At 44.5% G+C, this 19,984-nt stretch overlaps 1 protein-coding gene across 1 annotated transcript in view; it reads left to right on the plus strand.

Moving 5' to 3' along the window:
• The window catches only part of VAT1L (vesicle amine transport 1 like), a 194,737-nt gene that overhangs the window by 1,365 nt on the left and 173,388 nt on the right, over positions 1 to 19,984 (plus strand). The window lies entirely within an intron of this gene.

A 19,984-nucleotide genomic window follows, 5' to 3' on the forward strand; every position in this document is an offset into this window, starting at 1 on the left:
TAATAATATATGTATTAAGAACCGCAAGCCCACTGTGTGCCAGCTGCCGTTGGTAGTTTTACATGTGCGATCCTATTTAATACTTCCTAGGACCTCATGAGTCAGGTGCCATCATGATCCCTTTACAGGTAAGAAAGCCGCCGCTCAGAGAGAATGAGTGATTTGCCCAAGATCACTCAGCTGCCACTAAGTGGCTTGGCCGGGAATTTGATACCTGATCTTTTTCTCACCTCTATGCTGTTGTCTGAAGGGCCTGGGACAGGGTGCAGGGCTGGGTCCCGCCTCCTGCATACTTTCTTCCCTGTAGCCTGACGGGAAAAGGAACTAGAAAGCAAGAGGGTCGGTACCTTGCACCCAAGCTTGGTGAGGGTGGAGGCCAGGGCTGCAGCGCAACCCCTCTGTTTCTCGGAGAAGGGAAAAAACGCTGATCAGTCTCCCCGGAATTCCTGCTCCCATCTCAGAAGGAGCTCATCTCTCTAAGCTGCCCTCTATTCCCCATTCCCCCTGGGGGAACTTCTCCAGGCCCTCAGGCTCAGCTGAGATTCCCTGGGAGAGTTTAAGCCTCTCTTTGTGCGGGCACTGTAAGATCATTTCCCTGAAGTTCTGGGAAGGGCTTACCCGGCAGAGGCGGACTGGACCCAACACTAGGTTTGTATGTTAAACTTGTAAGGGGAACTTGCTATTATCACGGTGAGACGAGCCTATTCCTTCCCATCTGCTTTTTAGAGCCTCCCAGTACATACTGCTCTCCAAAGCAACAGCCAGCTCACAAGCTCCTAGGTTAGATCAGAAACCCAAGATCTGGACCTGATCTGGAGGCAAGAGAAATGCAGAGGAGCGTCCCCTCCCCTTCACCACCTTGAGAGCAGATGCAGGTTTGATCTGCCAGATTAGAAGGCAGCTAGGGGAGAAGCAGGCGATGATCCCTGCCTTGCTGCTCATATATGCAGCTGGTCAGGTTTGACTCTGAACACTACTCGTGGGCCTCTGGTGAGGAATTCAGGGTAAGGGAAGAGGTTTTTGCAAACCGGGGGATCCTGTACAATGAACTCTTATTGAATCAAGTTGTTTGATCCCAGAAGGAGAGCTTATACCTGCCCTTTCGCAGCTAAATCCCCAAAGACCAGCCCACTCCCCCACCCCACAATGCCTAGTACACTGTTTGGCACACTGCACATCCTAAATAACTTATCGCTGAATGAATGGATTGAGGAAAGAGCTCGAAGGAGGATTGTTGTGTCATTATTTTTCTTTACTTGCTAGTGGAAGAGCTTTTGCTTAGTACAATTAAAACCGTGCATTTAGAACTCTCCTTCCTTAACCACTTCATCAAAAAATATTACCTGCATACACACACGTATACATACATGTGTATATACATATGTACAATTATATATACAGTTACATATATATGTGTATGTAATTTATGACCCTTCATCCAAATTGAGGATGGGATTCTAGAATTCTACGTCAGGGTATCTATTCAGAGAGTGAAAATGATAAAACTACTTTTTAAAGGAAAGAGCATCATCTGCAGTACACATAGTTCTGTGTTTTCCAGTCTTATGCTAACTGCATAATTGCTAATAGGAACTGAAGCATTTTGAAATAATAAGTGTCAAGATGAAGGCCAATACATTGATTTTCAAAGCCAGATGTGCAAGCCTGTTCTTCAGTGGTGCTCAACACACACGCGCGCACACACACACAGAAAATCACTACACTTCCCCCACCCCAGTTGTTCAGAAAGCCAACCAGGCTGCAGGTACATTTAGGATACAGTATTGCAAACAGCCCAGATTGATTTTCCTTTCACCAAGCTGGAAACAGAGTTAATGGTTTTACAAGGAAGGATTGTAATAGGGTTGTAAAGATGGCCCACTGGGCAGCTCCTTCTCCAGTAGGCTGGGATTGGCTGGTCAGACATGCCCATTGATTATAAGTTTTAGCCTTGGGATCCAGGATGACTCATTCTGTATTTTTATGAATCAGCCGATGGCTTCCTGGATGAAGGCCTCCCTTTTATCTGCTCTCTATTTTTAATAGGAACCTTTTTTTCATAATAGGATATGCTTTTTGCTTGGAATAAAGCATAGTCCATTTGAACCAGTATTAGTTAGACCTGGAATGACGTTCCAAGTTGGCTATAGATTTTATGAAAATGGAAGAGATGAGGCAGGAAGGAATATCTATTTTATATCATTTACCCTCTTTCATTCATGGGCCAATGGCATGAGTATTTTTCCTGTAGAACAGAAGAGCAAATTGAGGCTTGGAAACATTGAGTAATTTGCTAAATATATCACACAATAGTAGAGTTAGGATTTGAATCTGCTTCTCCTTAAATTTTTGCTGTTTTCCTTTTATTCCATTTTGTCTCCCTTGGTGGAAAAGCCATAGGACATGTGATTCCCCTCTTAGCATGAAGTCTCACTTTCTTTTCTCCACCGAAGATGTTTCCTTTGCTCTTTTTATGTCTGGCTTAAGAGAATATTCTCTAGCTATTCCCAAAGTAGTATGGCTTTCTCCAGAAAGTAGAGACATTTTGTCCAAATGCAGCTCAAAAAGAACTGTTGCTGGGGTCAAGGTTGGAGTGATAGCAGAGTCGTCTGTCTAAATTATTTTTTAAAATGTCAGTTTTGATGGCAGATCGATTTCACCAATTATTCATGGAATTCTTTATGTAACAAGATGTTTAAGTGATCAGGTGGAAAAAGCATGTGGTCCTTGAAGAAAGATGGACTTGGATATAAGCTTAAGTCTCTTCTCTTCCTATCCATATGCCCTTGGGAAATGCGTCTCAATGTCTCCAAACTTCCCATACATTATCTGCAAAGTGGGGATGATAAAATGAACCTCATGATATTGTTGAGAGGATCCAATGCAAGAAAGACACTGGCTGTTGTCAGCATTCAATAAATAGGATTCGTTGTGACTGCTGTTGTTGCCATGTCTAGACCAATGTGATGATATATGCTGCTTGGTGACCTGACAACTTGGAGGCCATCGTTTTAATCATGTATGTAATATAGGCAATATCACGTCACATTTGCTTAGTGATTAAGAGAGCTTCCTAGACATGAGTCCCAGCTCTAATACTTGCTAACTGGACGTCTTAGGTCTGGCTCCTTGGAGGCAGAGCCTGACACAGGTATCCTTTTCCAGGTGGTTTATTGAAAGCGTGCTTTTAGAACTATGGGAACAAGGGAAGCAGGCTAGGGAAGAGGAAGATGTTAAGCAAGGATGTGGTCTTAGCTGGATCCCACTGCAGAGTCAGTCCCACCTTGAAGCAAGGAACAGACAGAGCCTTGTGTGTCATTGGCTGTGGGCTGCTTCCTAAGTGGGGACATCGAGCCTCTCAAGCAGAAGTGGCTTCTATTTGAGCAAAATTCTCTAGGGAAAGGGATGACTGAGGCTTGAGCAGCCAACACTTCCAGCAGTTTGGGGATGGGCGTGCTGCCCATAGATGGGATCTGGGTGAGGTACAAACCCTGCCTTCTGCTTGGCCTTGGCCATGTTGTTGTTAAGAACATGTTAACAAGCTTCTGTTTCCTGGGCTATAAAACAGAGCATCCATTTCATAATAGCATCCCCCTTCATAGTGTTGTAATGAAGCTTAAATGACATGCCATATACAAAGACCTTTATAAGGATGCCTGGTGCTTAGCAAGTAGTCAAAAAATGATAACCATTATTATCTAAACTTTTACTTTTGGTTGCCATAGATACTTTATATAGTTTATTATTCAAACTGGAACTCTTATATTTTGAGACAGGCATAGCAAGTAGTCAAAAAATGATAACCATTATTACCTAAACTTTTACTTTTGGTTGCCATAGATACTTTATATAGTTTATTATTCAAACTGGAACTCTTATATTTTGAGACAGGCATAGCAAGTAGTCAAAAAATGATAACCATTATTATCTAAACTTTTATGTTTCATTGCTGTAGATACTTATATCGTTTATTATTCAAACTGGAACTCTTACATTTTGAGACAGGGTCTGGCTCTGTCACCCAAGCTGAAGTGCAGTGGTGTGATCATGGTTCACTGCCACCTTGATCTCCCTAGCTCAAGTGATCCTCCTGCCTTGGCTTCCTGCGTAGCTGGGACCACAGGCATGTGCCACTGTGCCCAACTAATTTTTTAAAAATTTATTTTTTATAGAGACAGAGTCTCACTGTGTTGCTCAGGCTGGCCTCAAACAAACTGAACCTCTTCTAAAAGCAAAAGGGGCACTGTTTATAATTACTCCTACATAGGAGAAGCTACAATCATAAACTGGAACTGTCTTAAGCAAACCAAGGTGTACGGTTCTCCCCTAACTGATACGAGTCAGAACTGTGCCTTTGCTGCTATCAGTCTTGTCACAGTTGAATGTCTCTGAGATACGGGCTGCTAGGATTTTAGGCTGGCAGAGGGTCTCCACGTTGGGCTGCAGGAATGTATTTAAGTGGCCATTAACAAACCTTGTCTGGTTTGTGGCTCCAATTGGCTTGCAGTAGAAGGGCACTAATGGATTCGGGACATTTATTTTCCCAGAGTGATTTACAGCAAGAGGCTATATGAAACTGCTGGAAAGAGACCAATTGGATGAAAAATGGTTCCAACCAGTCATGGTTCCATTGGCCGATCTGAAAATGGGCTGAGGGCAGGCCACATCAGAAGAAAGCTACCAGATTGGTGGGATTCTAATATGTCACGAGGGTATAGTAAATTGGAGATGAGGGAAGGAACAAACATATATTGACCAGTTGTTATGAGGCAGGAACTGAGTTGCCTGCGATATACTCTGTTTCATTTCATCCTAACGACAACTCAACAAAATCAGTATCGCCATCTCCAATTAAAGATGAGGAAACTGACATTCACAGACACATCAGGATCACAGACTGCTACGTGGAAGAGCCATGTGAAAACCCAAGTGTGCCTAAAACCCGTATGGCTCTTTACATTTTGGAGAATCAGAGAGACACAGTGATAAAGACATAAAAGAAAAAGAGACAGAGAGAGACAGAGAATCAAAGAGACACAGTGACAAAGACATAAAAGAAAAAGAGACAGAGAGAGACACACACAAATCATGAGAGACCAAGAGACACAGAGAGGCAGACAGGCACAGAGACAGGAATATACAGAGAAAGAACCATGAATGTATTTGACTGATTTGAAGTACAACTGCTAAGACTCAAAATTGCACAGTAGTATCCTGCCTCCCACTCCAAAACAGCCATTATGTTTCTGACTACATCCATTTTGTCTACACTTGTGAGATATAGTATGTGGGATGCTTTGGGGGATCCATCTAGATGGAGTTACTATAACTGTTGACCCAGAACACCCATGCTGATTAAACACAATCACAATCACCCCTCCTTGAACCACTCAAAATATCGGAGTTCCTCCCTCTGCCTCCTTTACATTGATCAGGCCATTGCTACACTGGCAAACTGAGTATAAGTTATCCCCAAACAACTGAGTATTAAACTGTCACTAGTAAGGTTGATGCAATGAAACATGGCCAACATGATATTCCCTGTGTTTATTCAAATAAACAAGTGGCGTCCATGAGGTTAAGTGACACAGATGTTTGTAAAACTAAGAAATTGCTCAGAGGGTTTCTAATGCCAAGTCAGGAGCCACTCCGACATGGAGATTGAAATAATGTGTTCTGAATCACTCTGTATTGGATGAAAGCGTCAGGATTTGACAGTAAAGGATGACTCCATGCTGAGTCATATTTAAATGTCATTTGATGATGACAACATGGAAGTGCTAGCTCAGGGGTCATTTTTATTTAATGAAATTTGCATTCTCTCATCAACTGAGTCCTTGCTGATGATGACTGGGGATGGTGACAATATCCGCTCTTTATCTAATAATGAAATGGACTTCTTGCTTTTCTGGCAATTTGAAGATGAAAGGAAATCTAGAATCAGTGATTCTTCTAGCTCATGAGAACAAAGAAATATGTTTTGACCCCATCATTTGAACCCACTGTTTATACTTAGCCATCTTGCCCCGAGAATATTATGATCTCACTATCAATAGAGAAGCCTTTGTCTTTTCTCTCTGTTTTATGTCCCCTCTCCCTCAATCTGTATCTTCACATATTCCTGTCTTCCAATTTTTCCATTCTGCTGCTAAAAAAATAATAGCCACCAAAGAATAACCTCACTAACAGAAGCAATAATTGATAAATATACAGTGGAGTGGGAAAAAGATTGAGAAACTGAGATTTGTTATAATAATATTTTACATGAAATAGGATTCATCCAAGTAGAAATAATTTCAGAAAATAAAAGTGAAGTAAATGGCAAATAGCTTAACAGCTTATTAACAGCTTAACAACAAATAGCTAAAGTGTGCCATTTAGAACGTTTTAATTTGCTAAAAATCAACACTGTTGTCATAATTCTGATGACTTGTTTGTGGTAGGTATTTCCTCAGGATTAAACCTTTTGAGGGGTTGAAAGTACAGAATTAAAAATAACCTGGGATCAAAAGGAAGAGCCTGAAGGAAGAGCAGGAACGAAGACGGATGGGTCCACTCAGAAAAGATTTATTTATTTCATCTAGTTGGTCAACTAGCATTGGTAGGGACTCAGTGCAGATGGGGAGGAAGCTGCTTATTCTTTGGAAAGTGCTGGGGCTCTGGTTTCAGGCAGACATGGGTTAAAATTTTGCTTTGCCCTTTATTAACCATTTGTGTTTGAGCAAATCGCTTAGCTCCCTTCCCCCCCGCTTTTTTTTTTTTTTTTTTTTTTTTTTTTTTTTTGAGACAGAGTTTTGCCCTGTCGCCCAGGCTGGAGTGCAGTGGTGCAATTTCAGCTCACCACAACCTCTGCCTACCGAGTTCAAGAGATTGTCCTGCCTCAGCCTCCCAAGTAGCTGGGATTACAGGCACCCGCCACCACGCCCAGCTAATTTTTATATTTTTAGTAGAGGCAGGGTTTCACCATGTTGGCCAGGCTGGTCTCGAATTCCTGACCTCAGGTGATCTGCCCACCTCAGCCTCCCAAAGTGCTGGGGTTACAGGCATGAGGCTCCACGCCCGGCCAGTTGCTTAGCTCTCTAAGTGTTATTTGCTTTACTTATAAAATGGAGATACAACCTTATAGAACATCCAACGTATACTGGGTTTCTATGAACAGCAGCCAGATCTCAACTGTACAGGGACTAGTGAGAAACCAATGGCAGGTGGCTGATGATGGGCAAAGGGAATGGCGACTGATCATTGCACCCACCCTACCATCTATCTGCAGCATCTTTGCAGTGACAAAGCCTATTATGTACCTCAGCTTTTCATCTGATCCTCACCACCCCATGGGGTAGGTGTCACCAAAATTATTATCCATGTTTTCTAGGAGAGGAAGCTGGGACTCAGGGATGGAATAGAAATAGTGAGAAGCTACCATCGATTTGGGTTCAGATCCTAACTCTACCTCACTGTGGCTGTGTGATCTTAAGCAAATAGCACTTTCAACTTGTCTACTTCCTCACTTTGTTAATGACACGCACTTTTACGTATTGTTACAAAGACTAGCTGAGTGTCTGTAGAAGTCTTGATGGTGGCTTGCACATGGTGGGTACTCAATAAATGTTGTGTTTCTTCCTAAATGACTTGGGCTTTTACATACAGAACTGGGACATGAATTGCCATCTCCTGGCTTCTTGCCTAGTGATTCTCACACTAAACTACATTGCCAGCAGGGAGTAGGATGCTGGCTTTTCCATAAAATGGAATGAAATCATGTCTTTTGCAGCAACATAGATGGAGATGAAGGCTGTTATCCCAAGAGAAATAACTCAGAAACAGAAAGTCCAACCTGGCACCTTCTCACTTAGAAGTGGGTACCCATGGACATGGTACACACTGAGTAGAATAATAGACATTGGAGGCTCTAAAAGGTGTGAGGGTGGGAGGAAGATGAGGGTTGAAAATTGCCTAATGGTACAGTGGTCACGACTGGTGCAGTGGGTGCACTAAAGGCCCAGATTTGACCATTACACAGTATATCCACGCAACAAAACTGGACTTGTACCCCTTAAATCTATTTTGATTTTGAGATGGAGTCTTGCTCTGTCACCCAGGCTGGAGAACAATGGCACCATCTCATCTCACTGCAACCTGCGCCTCCCGGGTTCAGGTGATTCTCCTGCCTCAGCCTCCTGAGTAGCTGGGATTACAGGCATGCACCACCCGGCTACTTTTTGTATTTTTAGCAGTGACAGATTTCACCATGTTGGCCAGGTTGGTCTCAAACTCTTGACCTCAGGTGATCCGCCGGCTTCAGCCTCCCATAGTGTTGGGATTACAGGTTTAAGCCACTACGCCCAGCAATTTTTCTTTTTCCTTTTCTTTCTTTCTTTTTTTTTTTTTTTTCGATGCTAGCTTTCAAAGCCACCCAGCTTCCAGGCTTGAGAATAGATTTGGACTGATCTATTGCTGCCCTCCCACCAGCCCCCTGCATCCCTACCCATGGGTTGCTGCAGGGATTTCTTTGCTAGCTGGATGTATATAGACAATCCAGCCTCTGGAGCTTGGTTCACTCTCATTCAAAGGAGTCAAATCCCACACTTCGGACCCATCACTGACACTCAACACTGACAGCAGAGATCACCCAGGCATGAAGAAAGAGTACTCCAATGACCCCCAAGCTCCTGGGACTTTCTCTTCCTAAGAGAGAGCCTTTTGGACATCTTGGCATTTGTCACAGAAGAAAAAGTGTAATTAGAAGGAAGAAGAGACTCTTCACAGGAAAGGGCGGCAAGCATGTAATCTCAAATTAGTTTGATTCCTCTGTGTGTGATCTCATACAGAACATTGGTTGGAGGCATGGTATGAAAATGAGGGAGTTTTATGTCTGGAGGCCCAGGAGACAAAATAGATGCTCCAGTGAAAGAAGCAGTTTTATCTTTGAACGTCGTATTTTCTTGATGAGAACATGCAGTCAGTGTCTGTCCTCAGTCTCCTGTCAATGACCCTGATGCCTCGTCCCCAGAATTTTCCTGGAGCCAGGGACATGCTAAACAATGCCTCACCAAACAGAACCCGAAGTCAAAGCATTGGGTCCTCTCAATCCTGACTTCTCTAAATAACTGTGGTTCCCAGAGCCTAATGCAGGATAATTATCTTCTGAGCAAGGGATGACAATGATTCCTTTCTTAACCTGGCACTGGCCATACACCCAAGCCAGATGAGAGGCAGTATGCTTCTTGGTTATAAAATAGTTAATGTGTGAATTAAAACAAACCTGGATTCAGATCCTGGCTCTAACAATTTTAGCAACTTGTATAACGTTGGAAAAATGATTTAGTCTTTTGAAACATCAGTTTGCTCATCTGTAACACGGATATGATAATAGCATGTATGGGGTAAAAGTTTTTGTGTGGGGATAGAAAAAAATAATGCAGCTAAAGTGCCTAGCAAGGATGTTGATACATTTCATATTTGTTGAATGAATGAATAAATGAAGTGTGTGTGTCGTATAAGATGTGTTTGATAGATATTAATGGTGGGGAGGAGGTACAAAGAAATAGGACATGAAAAAGTCCCTCCATGCTTCATAAAGTTTTCTGAATAGAGTCCCTCATTCAGACTCCACCTGTATCCCCCGAAGAGTACAAAGCCCTGACATCAAAAGTAGTTCAAGCAGGATGTGCCACTGTGTCATGACATATACAAGAAGATCAAGATTAATTCCTGAAGGGACAAGAGAGGAAATGGAATCAAAATATAGTGTGCTCCTACTGTGTGCTAGAAACTGGACCAAGCTTAGAGATCTTCAGAGGGCAGGAAGGCCACTCCCTTCCTCCCTCCCCTCTCTCTTTATTTCAGCCCTGCTGGCCATCACGATGAATTCGTTCCTGGGTTTCTAGACTTTCTCCTCTCCTTCCCCTTCTTTTATCCTCTCTCCTCATAAGTTAGCTTCATGTGCTCCTGCTGCAATGAGCTTCCTTCCCGAGGCTGGTAAAGGGGGTGGCCTTTAGCGGCAGCTGCTGTGTAAAAATTTAGCGAGCCCCAGTGCAAAGAGAACTTTTTTTCTCTCCCAGTTTTCATGTATTAAGGAAGGAATTTGATTGGTCCTTTGCAAATCACATACCAGGCCCTGGAGATTTCTATCCCTCTCTTCCTCTCCCGGTCCTGCTCCTCCTCTCCTTGTCTCTCTCTCCCTCTTCTCTCCCTCTCTTTCTCTGTCTCTCTCCCTCCCCTTCTTTTCCCTCCCTCTGTCTTTCCCCCTTTCTCTCTTTCACTTTCTCCATCTCTTCCCCTCTCCACTGTCTCCCTCTCTCTCCTCTTTTTCTCTCTGGCTTAAGTAAATGAGGAGCTGTGATTGACCACACCTGTGCCTCCTGCTGTCTTACCTTGGTCTAAAAGAATGTGAGCATCATGGCTGACAACCCCGCTGGAATACATGGGGTGTGTGTGTGTGTGTGTGTGTGTGTGTGTGTGTGTGTGTGTGTGTTGGGGCAAAAGGAGAGGGTAAATACTCCAAAAGGATTGGAGAGCAATTACCAGAAGGTGGGGGATAAGAAGCACATGGGACTTATTTAAATGCTAGCCAGCATGGGTGGATGTGAGACTCTTCATCCCGTAAAAAGTGAAGAATCCGAGGAGAACTGGAGAAGTCAGGTCCATGCCCTCTCCTGTGATTGTACCTTTCTCAGCACAGTTATTAAGTCACATTAAATAACATATATTTTCAACTTTGAGACCCATCGTGTTGTAAATCTTTTTGGTAACCTTGGAAATCTAAGAATTTTCTCTGTGATCAGTTAACTGTTGAATGCCAAGCATGGTGCTTGCTTCACAGTAGGCACTCAATAAGCCTGGAGAATGAGTAAATATATTACTGACTTTCTAGCAAACATGACCTTCCTAATACAAACAGTGGTCATTTCTGGTGAGTGGGGCTCAAGCTTCCCTTCTTCATCTCAGCTTTCTCCAACAAGAACCTAAATCTCTCCTGAGGCCTCTCACATGCAGATCTCTGAGTGAGAACCTGGAAGAATACCAAAGGAACTATGTTTTCAGGAGTTTTACTTCTCCTTAACACAGTCTATTCTCTTGGAAGCGAAATGCACTTTTTGTGCTAATAACTACTTTCTCTAGCCTGGGAAATGTGGGTCTCTGACTTCTCAAGATGCTCTGTAATTTTCTCCTTGTTGACATCTGGCTCCATCGAGTGCCGCAGACCAAAGCTCTTAGAGAGAACCTGCCATGCAGCCCCAATGACTGTTATTCCATGAGCAATCACTCAAGCATCCCTGCAATACATGAGATTATCATGTATGCCTGGGGACTCTAAGGCTGACCAACCTAGATGTTAAAATCATAAAACCGTATTTCTACGATTCTGTCCCTACCCTCCGTAGGTATCAGGCCCCCCAAACTGCACCTTTCAATACCCACAGAGAGTTTCAAGGGTTGCCTAAGAGGTATTGAGTAGGTGCTCAGAAACACAGTTCTCCTGGTTCCCCAAATGATCCTGAACCTTTCCTATGGTCTTGTTCTTTTCCCACTGCCAGACACTAAAGCTACCCAGAATATGTCCCCATTTTCTCCCTGTTCCAGATAGAAATTCAGGCTCCCTGTTTGGGCTGTGGCACATTTTCCCCCCAATGCAGGTTACAAAGCAGCACATGCTACCTTGTATATTTAATGCTCCCACTGTTTGGAGTTAATAGGAAAGATACATTAATTATATTTCACTATTATCATAATAGCCTTTTTTTTTCCCAGACAGAGTCTCACTCTGTTGCCCAGGCTAGAGCGGAGTGGCCCGATCTCGGTTCACTGCAACCTCCGCCTGCCGGGTTCAAGCGATTCTTCTGCCTCAGCTTCCCGAGTAGCTGGGATTATAGGCATGTGCCACCACACCTGGCTAATTTTTGCATTTTTAGTAGAGATGGGATTTTGCCATGTTGTCCAGGCTGGCTTTGAACTCCTGACCTCAGGTGATTTGCCTGCCTTGACCTCCCAAATTGCTGGGATTACAGGTGTGAACCACTGCCCCTGGCCCCATAATACCCTTTACTAGGTACTTTTCATGTACCACAAGCTCTGTACTGTGTTTTATGGTGATTTCTGTGACACCAAGCATCGTACCCATAAAGAAGCAGGATCAAGAAGATGAAGGAACTCGCTAACCATCACACAGACAAGCCACAGAAAAACTTGGCTTCCAATCACGGTTTGTCCCTCTCCAGCGCCCACACCTTTCCCACTACTCTGCCCTTACCTTTCAGTGTTATGTCCTAGACAGCAGCCAAAAAGGAGTACAAATGGTTGGAAACAACCACACGCAAAATCCTGCTTACCATTAGTGAGGTTCTAGTTGGCTTCATCCAGACCTGTACTCTCCAACTCACTTTTCCCTTAGGATGAGGTTTGTTATTGCTCCCAGAATACATAGCTGCTCTTCATGCAAATGAACACATTGTGGGGCAGCCCCACTGGCCCAGATAGTCTGAGCCCTATGATTCAAGGGAGCCCTGATGAGACTTTCAAACTGCACTCTCTGTACTCCTGCCCCTCCTCCCAACACAGGCTCACTTGTATCTCTGAGTGAACTGTCCATCAAAGTACACACTGCCATTAAAAAAAAAAAAAAATAGCATCCCTCATCTACGATCAGAAAGAAATGCTTTTCATTTATCTATGCGACACCTACTTCAATCAGCTAATGGGGAGCTATTAAACCTACCATACCTGTGATTGATCTGAATGATTTTCTAATTGGTTTCCCTTTATCCACTCAGTTAAACTCACTAAAATTGTTCCGACTGGGGACCTCATAACAAACTCTGACTCAACGTTTTGCAGCTGGAATCGAGGATGCACGACGCAGCCATGATGCGCCCACCTTCCTGAAACAGTCCTTTCAGATTTGGAGGCCTTCTCTGTCTGACCCCGGAGGAGAGACAGACAGTCCATGTCTCCGGGACTACTACTTCATAGGAAATGAATGGCAAAGGGAATTTTCACCCTCCCACCGCTTTGAGCCTCAGCATCTCTGTCCTCAGCCAGCAGCACATGTGGGATACTCCACATCTTCCTTTTGCATTTGTAGCAGGCTTCTTTCCTAGTCATCTTTTTTCCATTTGTGTCCTTAAGATAGCTGGGCCTGTTTGCTCTTCAATGGAGACACAGCTTCCAAAATAATTGAAAAGCACTGTGAAAGTCTTGAGTCCCTTAGAAAACACTAAAGTTGCCCGGGCACGGTGGCGCACGCCTGTAATCCCAGCACTTTTGGAGGACGGTGGAGCATGAGGTCAGGAGTTCAAGACCAGCCTGGCCAAGATGGTAAAATCCTGTCTCTACTAAAAATACAAAAATTAGCCGGGCATGGTGGCAGGCGCCTGTAATCCCAGCTACTCGGGAGGCTGAGGCAGGGAATTGTTTGAACCCGGGAGGCAAAGATTGCAGTGAGCCAAGATCGTGCCACTGCACTCCAGTCTGGGCAACAGAGCGAGACCCCACCTCAAAAAAAAGAAAACACACACACACACTAAAGTTGCATCCATTCATGGCACGGACAAGACTTCTCAACCATTTTCTTTTCCTGTGTACATCCCACAAGTGCCGCTGCTCCCTCCAAACTCTCCTCTGCTCTCTTCAAACTCTTCCAGATTTTGAAACCTTGCTCTTGCTATTTCTTGGCAATCTTTATTCACCTTTCATATCTAGTCTTTAATCTTCCAGGAGTAAATTCTTGCTTTTTTTTGAAGCGCATCAATCAAGCAAGTCTTTGATCTTCTCAGTTTCCTTCTCACCATCACAGCAGTGGATGCAGCAGGGCCGCCAGCCAAGCATGGCTAAGAGATTATTTCTTTTGCAAAAAGAAAGAAGAGGGCTAAAATCATTTGTAGGTATTTTCCTACTTACACCTTCCGTGGAGAAATTATTGTTTGCCAGCCTTTAATGTGCCCTGTGCTAAGCACTGAACATTGAAAGGTGGATTTTAAGATAAGCCCTGTGCCCTAAAGTTGCTCAAAGTCTATAGGGAAGATAATAGGGTAGAGATGCTGCTCCTGTCTCCTCCTTAGGATCCATTAGACTTAAATATTACTTAACCAAAAGTTCAGTTCCTTAGTCACACTAGTTACATTTCAAGTGTTCAATACCACATGGCCAAGTGGCAACCATATTGGAGAGCAGCAGACACAGAACATTTCCATAATTCCAGAGCATTTTCTTGGACGTGTCTGTTCAAGTCTTCGTCTCCTTTTTGTTCCTATTGAAACAACCATTTTACTAGACATTCTTTTTTTTTTTTTTTTTTTTTTTTTGAGATGGAGTTTCGCTCTGTCGCCCAGGCTAGAGTGCAGTGGCGTGATCTCGGCTCACTGTTAGCTCTGCTTCCTGGGTTCACGCCATTCTCCTGCCTCAGCTTCCCAAGCAGCCGGGACTACAGGTACCCGCCCCCATGCCTGGCTAAATTTTTGTATTTTTAATAGAGACGGGGTTTCACCATGTTAGCCAGGATGGGTTCAATCTCCTGACCTCATGATCCGCCTGCTTCGACCTCCAGAAGTGCTGTGATTACAGGCATGAGCCACCGCACCCGGCTAGACATTCTTTTTATCAGCAGCAATGTCTTAGGAAATAGCTGTCATGTTGTACGAAAATGGACTATTTCTCCATGGGGACCCAGTCCATCTTTGGCTCCGAGGAGAAATCAAGCCATCACCACTCTATCTTCTCCCCTCCGTGGAGAGATGAGATGGGGCTGGAGAGGCTAAAAGAACAGGAGCAAGGGGCATGCCCATTCAGTGATACTTTCTTTGAGAAGAACCTGATCCCAGTCACGTGATTTAAGAACTACTCTCTCTGCACTTGCTGTGACTCTTGTACAGCCTCCTCTTATGAAACTATCATGCTATATAGTCATTCCTTTGTTGATCTCTGAGTCCTGGAAAGCAGAGATGTCATTGTCACTGTTGTGACATTAGTGCCTAGCCAAGCCCCAAAACACAGAGGGGTCTGTTGAATTTAAATTGAAGGACATGGCCGGGTGCGGTGGCTCAAGCCTGTAATCCGAGCACTTTGGGAGGCCGAGACGGGCGGATCACGAGGTCAGGAGATCGAGACCATCCTGGCCAACACGGTGAAACCTCATCTCTACTAAAAATACAAAAAAACTAGCCAGGCGAGGTGGCGGGCGCCTGTAGTCCCAGCTACTCCGGAGGCTGAGGCAGGAGAATGGCATGAACCCAGGAGGCGGAGCTTGCAGTGAGCTGAGATGCGGCCACTGCACTCCAGCCCGGGCGACAGAGCGAGACTCCGTCTCAAAAAATAAAATAAAATAAAATAAAAAATAAATTGAAGGACATTAAATGTTCTGTGCAACCAGTCACTGCCGAGCACCTGTTTGAAGTCAATGCCTTGGTCAACATCAAACGTGGAGCATAAAGTTGTTAACCTTTCCAGGGACCTTAGGAATAGATACCTCCTGCTGTGTCCTGAGGAGGTGCTGAGAGTAAATAACTCCAGGTCTCAAAGTCAAAAGAGTTAGTCTCAGCATCCAGGAGTGCTTGTTTTGGATACTTTCAGACCCGGCTTTTCTGTTTCTACTGAAAACTGGCTCTAGACATTTAGATTCTCAATGTGTCTCCTTGGCCGTTTTGTTCTATGTTGGAAATACTACTGAGGTGGGTTTTGAATACCAATTTGGACATATGATCTGAATGTATTTCTTTTCTCAGACACGGAAGAAACAAAGAACTCGTACAACTGTATCCCCAAGCTATATTACCCTCATCGTCACTGCCAAGTCACTTCCTTCCTCCTGTCTGTCCTTATTTCAGCCATGCTGGCCGTTGGGATGAGTTTGTCCCTGGGATTCTGGCCTTTCCCCTCTTCTGTCCCTTCCATCTTTTATCCTCTCTATCCTCATGAGTTAGCATCTTGTGCTCCTGCTACAATGAGCTTCCTTCTTGAGGCTGGAAAAGGTGGTGGTCTTCAGCTCCAGCAGCGGTGTACAAATTTAGCAAGTCCCAGTGCAAAGAGAACTTTTTTCTCCCAGCATACGTTATGGAGAAAGGGATCTCAGTGGGGCAACAACAGCACTACTAATGTAAAGTGGTAGATTATGAATAAAATCAGATGGGTCGGAAAACTCCGTATGTCTCCCATGGCTGCAGTGGCTTGTTTATCTTAAAATCGTGGTTAGAGAGGGTGGACAGGGTTATGTGGAACTGGTCACCAAGAGGACTGGTGTCAAAAGCCATGGGCCAGCAGTGTGGGAGGGGAGTCTGAGCATCCCAGCGTACCTTTTCCAGCCTCTGTTGAACACCGGTGGATTCTTCAGATGACTCCTAAGACCTCTCCGAGACAGTTCTGGCTATTCTCAAATTAGAGCTGCCACCTGAGATGTGCATAAACAGTGTCCTTGCTTTGGTCACTGTGAGCTTTTTCTTCCCCAGCAAATTTGTGTCAGTCTGTTCTCACAGTCTTGAGATAACAAAACCGGCACTTGAGCAAATCAAAAAAGAAAAAAGATTTATGCCCAAGATCTTCTGAGATCAATGCCTATTTTCTTAGGCATTTTCAAGTTTTCAATTGAGATTAAGAAACAAAAACAAAAGCTTCAGTTCTGGGGCAATGAGAAAATGAATCAAACATCTGCTTCTTTGACCCCGCATGGATTGGGAGTTAAGTGCTTCGATGAACATATTATCAGCAAGACGAGAGCAGAATAAGCAAAGAGAGCACCTTCCCTTGCTGCGCCTGCTTGGCACAAAGCCTCACTTGAGGTCCACTTGGCTCTGCCTAGAGCTGGCAAAGGCTGCCACAAATGCAGCGCTGGTTAACGTTCCCATGCAGAGGGCTGGTAAAAGCTTCCTGTTGAGAATTTGATAGTGTTTTATCTAATGCCTGCCTCTCTGCCAGTGTTGTTACCTCTGACTTCCCACAGATACATAGAAAGCCCTGAAGTGTGATTTTTTCATATATTTTCCTCAAGCAGTTTACCAATCCTGCGTGTATTTATCTGCTTGTTCCTTTTTCTGTTATTGTTTCCTTAGTCTCTGTCTTTTTTTTTTTTTTTTTTTTTTTTTTTGACAGAGTCTTGCGCTGTTGCCCAGGCTGGAGTGCAATGGAAAGATCTTGGCTCACTGCATCCTCTGCCTCCCAGGTTCAAGCAATTCTCCTGCCTCAGCCTCCTGAGTAGCTGGGATTACAAGCATGAGCCACCACACCTAGCTAATTTTTGTATTTTCAGTAGAGTCGAAACTTCAAGTTGGACAGGCTGATCTCGAACTCCTGACCTCAGGTGATTTGGCCGCCTCAGCCTCCCAAAGTGCTGGGATTACAGGTGTGAGTCACCGCGCCCAGCCTCTGCCCCCTTTTGAAATTCCTTCATCTCTTTCTTTATCTTTTTCTTTTTCTTTCTTTTTTTTTTTTTTTTGAGGCAGAGTCTTGCTCTGTTGCCCAGGCTAGAGTGCAGTGGCACGATCTCGGCTCACTGCAAGCTCTGCCTCCCGGGTTCACACCATTCTCCTGCCTCAGCCTCCTGAGTAGCTAGAACTATAGGCGCCCACCACCATGCTCAGCTAATTTTTTGTATTTTTAGTAGAGATGGGGTTTCACCGTGTTAGCCAGGATGGTCTCGATTTCCTGACCTCGTGATCTCCCAAAGTGCTGGGATTACAGGCATGAGCCACCGTGCCCGGCCTGATCTCTTTATTTTTCTAATCTTCACTTCCTTTTTTTCTATGGAAACAACTGTTTTTATTAAACATTACTTTTATCAGCAGCCATACCTTAGGAAACAGCTGTCATGTCATAGCAAAAATGGACTGTTTCTCCATGGGGACGCTAGTCCTTGGTGGCCCCAGGGAGAAATCAAGCCGTGGCCACTCTGTGCTGTCTTCTCCCTTCCATGGGAGGGCGGGGTGGGGCCAAAAGGGGCTGAGAGAATGGGAGCAAGGGGCATGCCCATTCATAAGGGATGTTTTCTGTGAGAAGCACCTGATCCCAGCAGGTTCTTTCTCCTCCTCTCATTCTTTCAGGTTTTCATTTAAAGATCTTTCTCTTTCCTACCTTTGCACCATTTGTTATAAGAACCACTAGATCTTTCCTCCTCAGGGACCGCTGTGCAAAGGAGCCTCATAAAAATTCACCATCAGTGACAGCTGCTCTGTGATCACAAGGGAATAAACCCTGAAAGGGGAGATCACACCACTCTCCTCGTAGTGGGTGCTGGTGTGCACCACCCCAAAGCATCCTTTTAGAATCTCAGTGCTCACTCCCCCAGCTACCAGGAGTGATGGCAGCTGACAGCTCACAGCTGGTTTCTCCTGAGGAATTGTTCTCAGCCAAAGGAAGTCTCTTTCCCCCAGGGTGCACCCCCTCCCTGGGGGCAGCCCTCATTCCTGACTGGTCAATTCAGGGGTGCAAAGGCTCAGTTCCCTTCCCTTGATTCAGTATTACCCAAGGAACCATGCTATGTCTGGAACGTTGCAAGGATGAACTGAGACCACTTTACTGATATATCAGAGTTCAACTTCTCCCCGTCCCCAGTCCAGCTTCCCTCCTGCCCATCCAGGAGTTGTCTTCTAGAACACTCCCTATCAGATCTCTCGCTGCAAATCTCAGTCTCGGAGCCTGTTTCCCAAGGGAACCTGACCTATGGCATTTTCTTTGTGTCATAGTGATGACAGTGATGCGGATAGCAGCTCATATTTATTGAGCATTTACTGTGTACGAGGTACTCTGTTTTACATATACTGTCACATGCAGTCCACACAATAGCCCATAAGGTGGGTATGTTACTATCCCGTTGTTGAGATGGAAAAACTTAAGGTCCAAAGTCAAGCAACGCACTTGAGGAGGAGCCAGAAAGCTAATGCTAAAGATCTAAACTTAGCTTTGGTGATTGCAGAGGACTACTTGGAATAATTCTTTGGGGAGAACTTTCTGGAGGTTGATGTTTTGACTTCATGGTTATATTGTATATTAGCATGTGCCCTGGTGGCTGTATGAGCACTTTGCCTACACTCTAGAACAGGGGTCCCCAGGCCACAGACCAGTACTGGTCTCATAGGAGTATGAACCCTATTGTGAGCTGTGCATGTGAGTGATCTAGGTTGTTTTTTTGTTTTGTTTTGTTTTGTTTTTTTGAGACGGAGTCTTGCTGTCTCCCAGGATGGAGTGCAGTGGTGATATCTCAGCTCACTGCAAGCTCTGCCTCCCAGGTTCACACATCCTCCTGCCTCAGACTCCCAAGTAGCTGGGACTACAGGCGCCCACGACCACACCCGGCTAATTTTTTGTATTTTTAGTAGAGACAGGGTTTCACTATGTTTGCCAGGATGGTCTCAATCTCCTGACCTCGTGATCCGCCCGTCTCGGCCTCCCAAAGTGCTGGGATTACAGGCATGAACCACTGCACCCAGCTGTTTGTGCACTTCTTATGAGAATCTAATACCCGATGATCTGTCACTATCTCCTGTCACCCCGAGATGTGACCATCAAGTTGCAGGAAAACCACCTCAGGGTTCCCACTTGATTCTACATTATGCTGAGTTGTATAATTATTTCATTATGTATTACAATGTAATAATAATAATAGAAATACAATGCACAGTAAATGTCATGTGCTTGAATCATCTGGAAACCATCCCTCCACCCCTGTTCCATGGAAAAAAAAGTCTTCTGTTAAACCTGGTGCCAAAGTTTGGGACCATTGCTCTAGAAGACCACTCATCATCACATTGTGATCAGTTTTTCTTTTTTTTTTTTTTGATGGAGTTTCACTCTTATTGCCTAGGCTGGAGTGCAATGGTGCGATCTTGGCTCACTGCAACCTCTACCCACCGGGTTCAAGCAATTCTCCTGCCTCAGCCTCCCTGCGTAGCTGGGATTACAGGCCTGTGCCACCACACTTGGCTAATATTTTGTATTTTCAGTAGAGATGGTGTTTTCCCATGTTGGTCAGGCTGGTCTTGAACTCCCAACCTCAGGTGATCCA

Source organism: Trachypithecus francoisi, unplaced genomic scaffold, assembly GCF_009764315.1.
Source record: "Trachypithecus francoisi isolate TF-2019V2 unplaced genomic scaffold, Tfra_2.0 Lachesis_group10, whole genome shotgun sequence".
Taxonomy (NCBI): Eukaryota; Metazoa; Chordata; class Mammalia; order Primates; family Cercopithecidae; genus Trachypithecus; species Trachypithecus francoisi.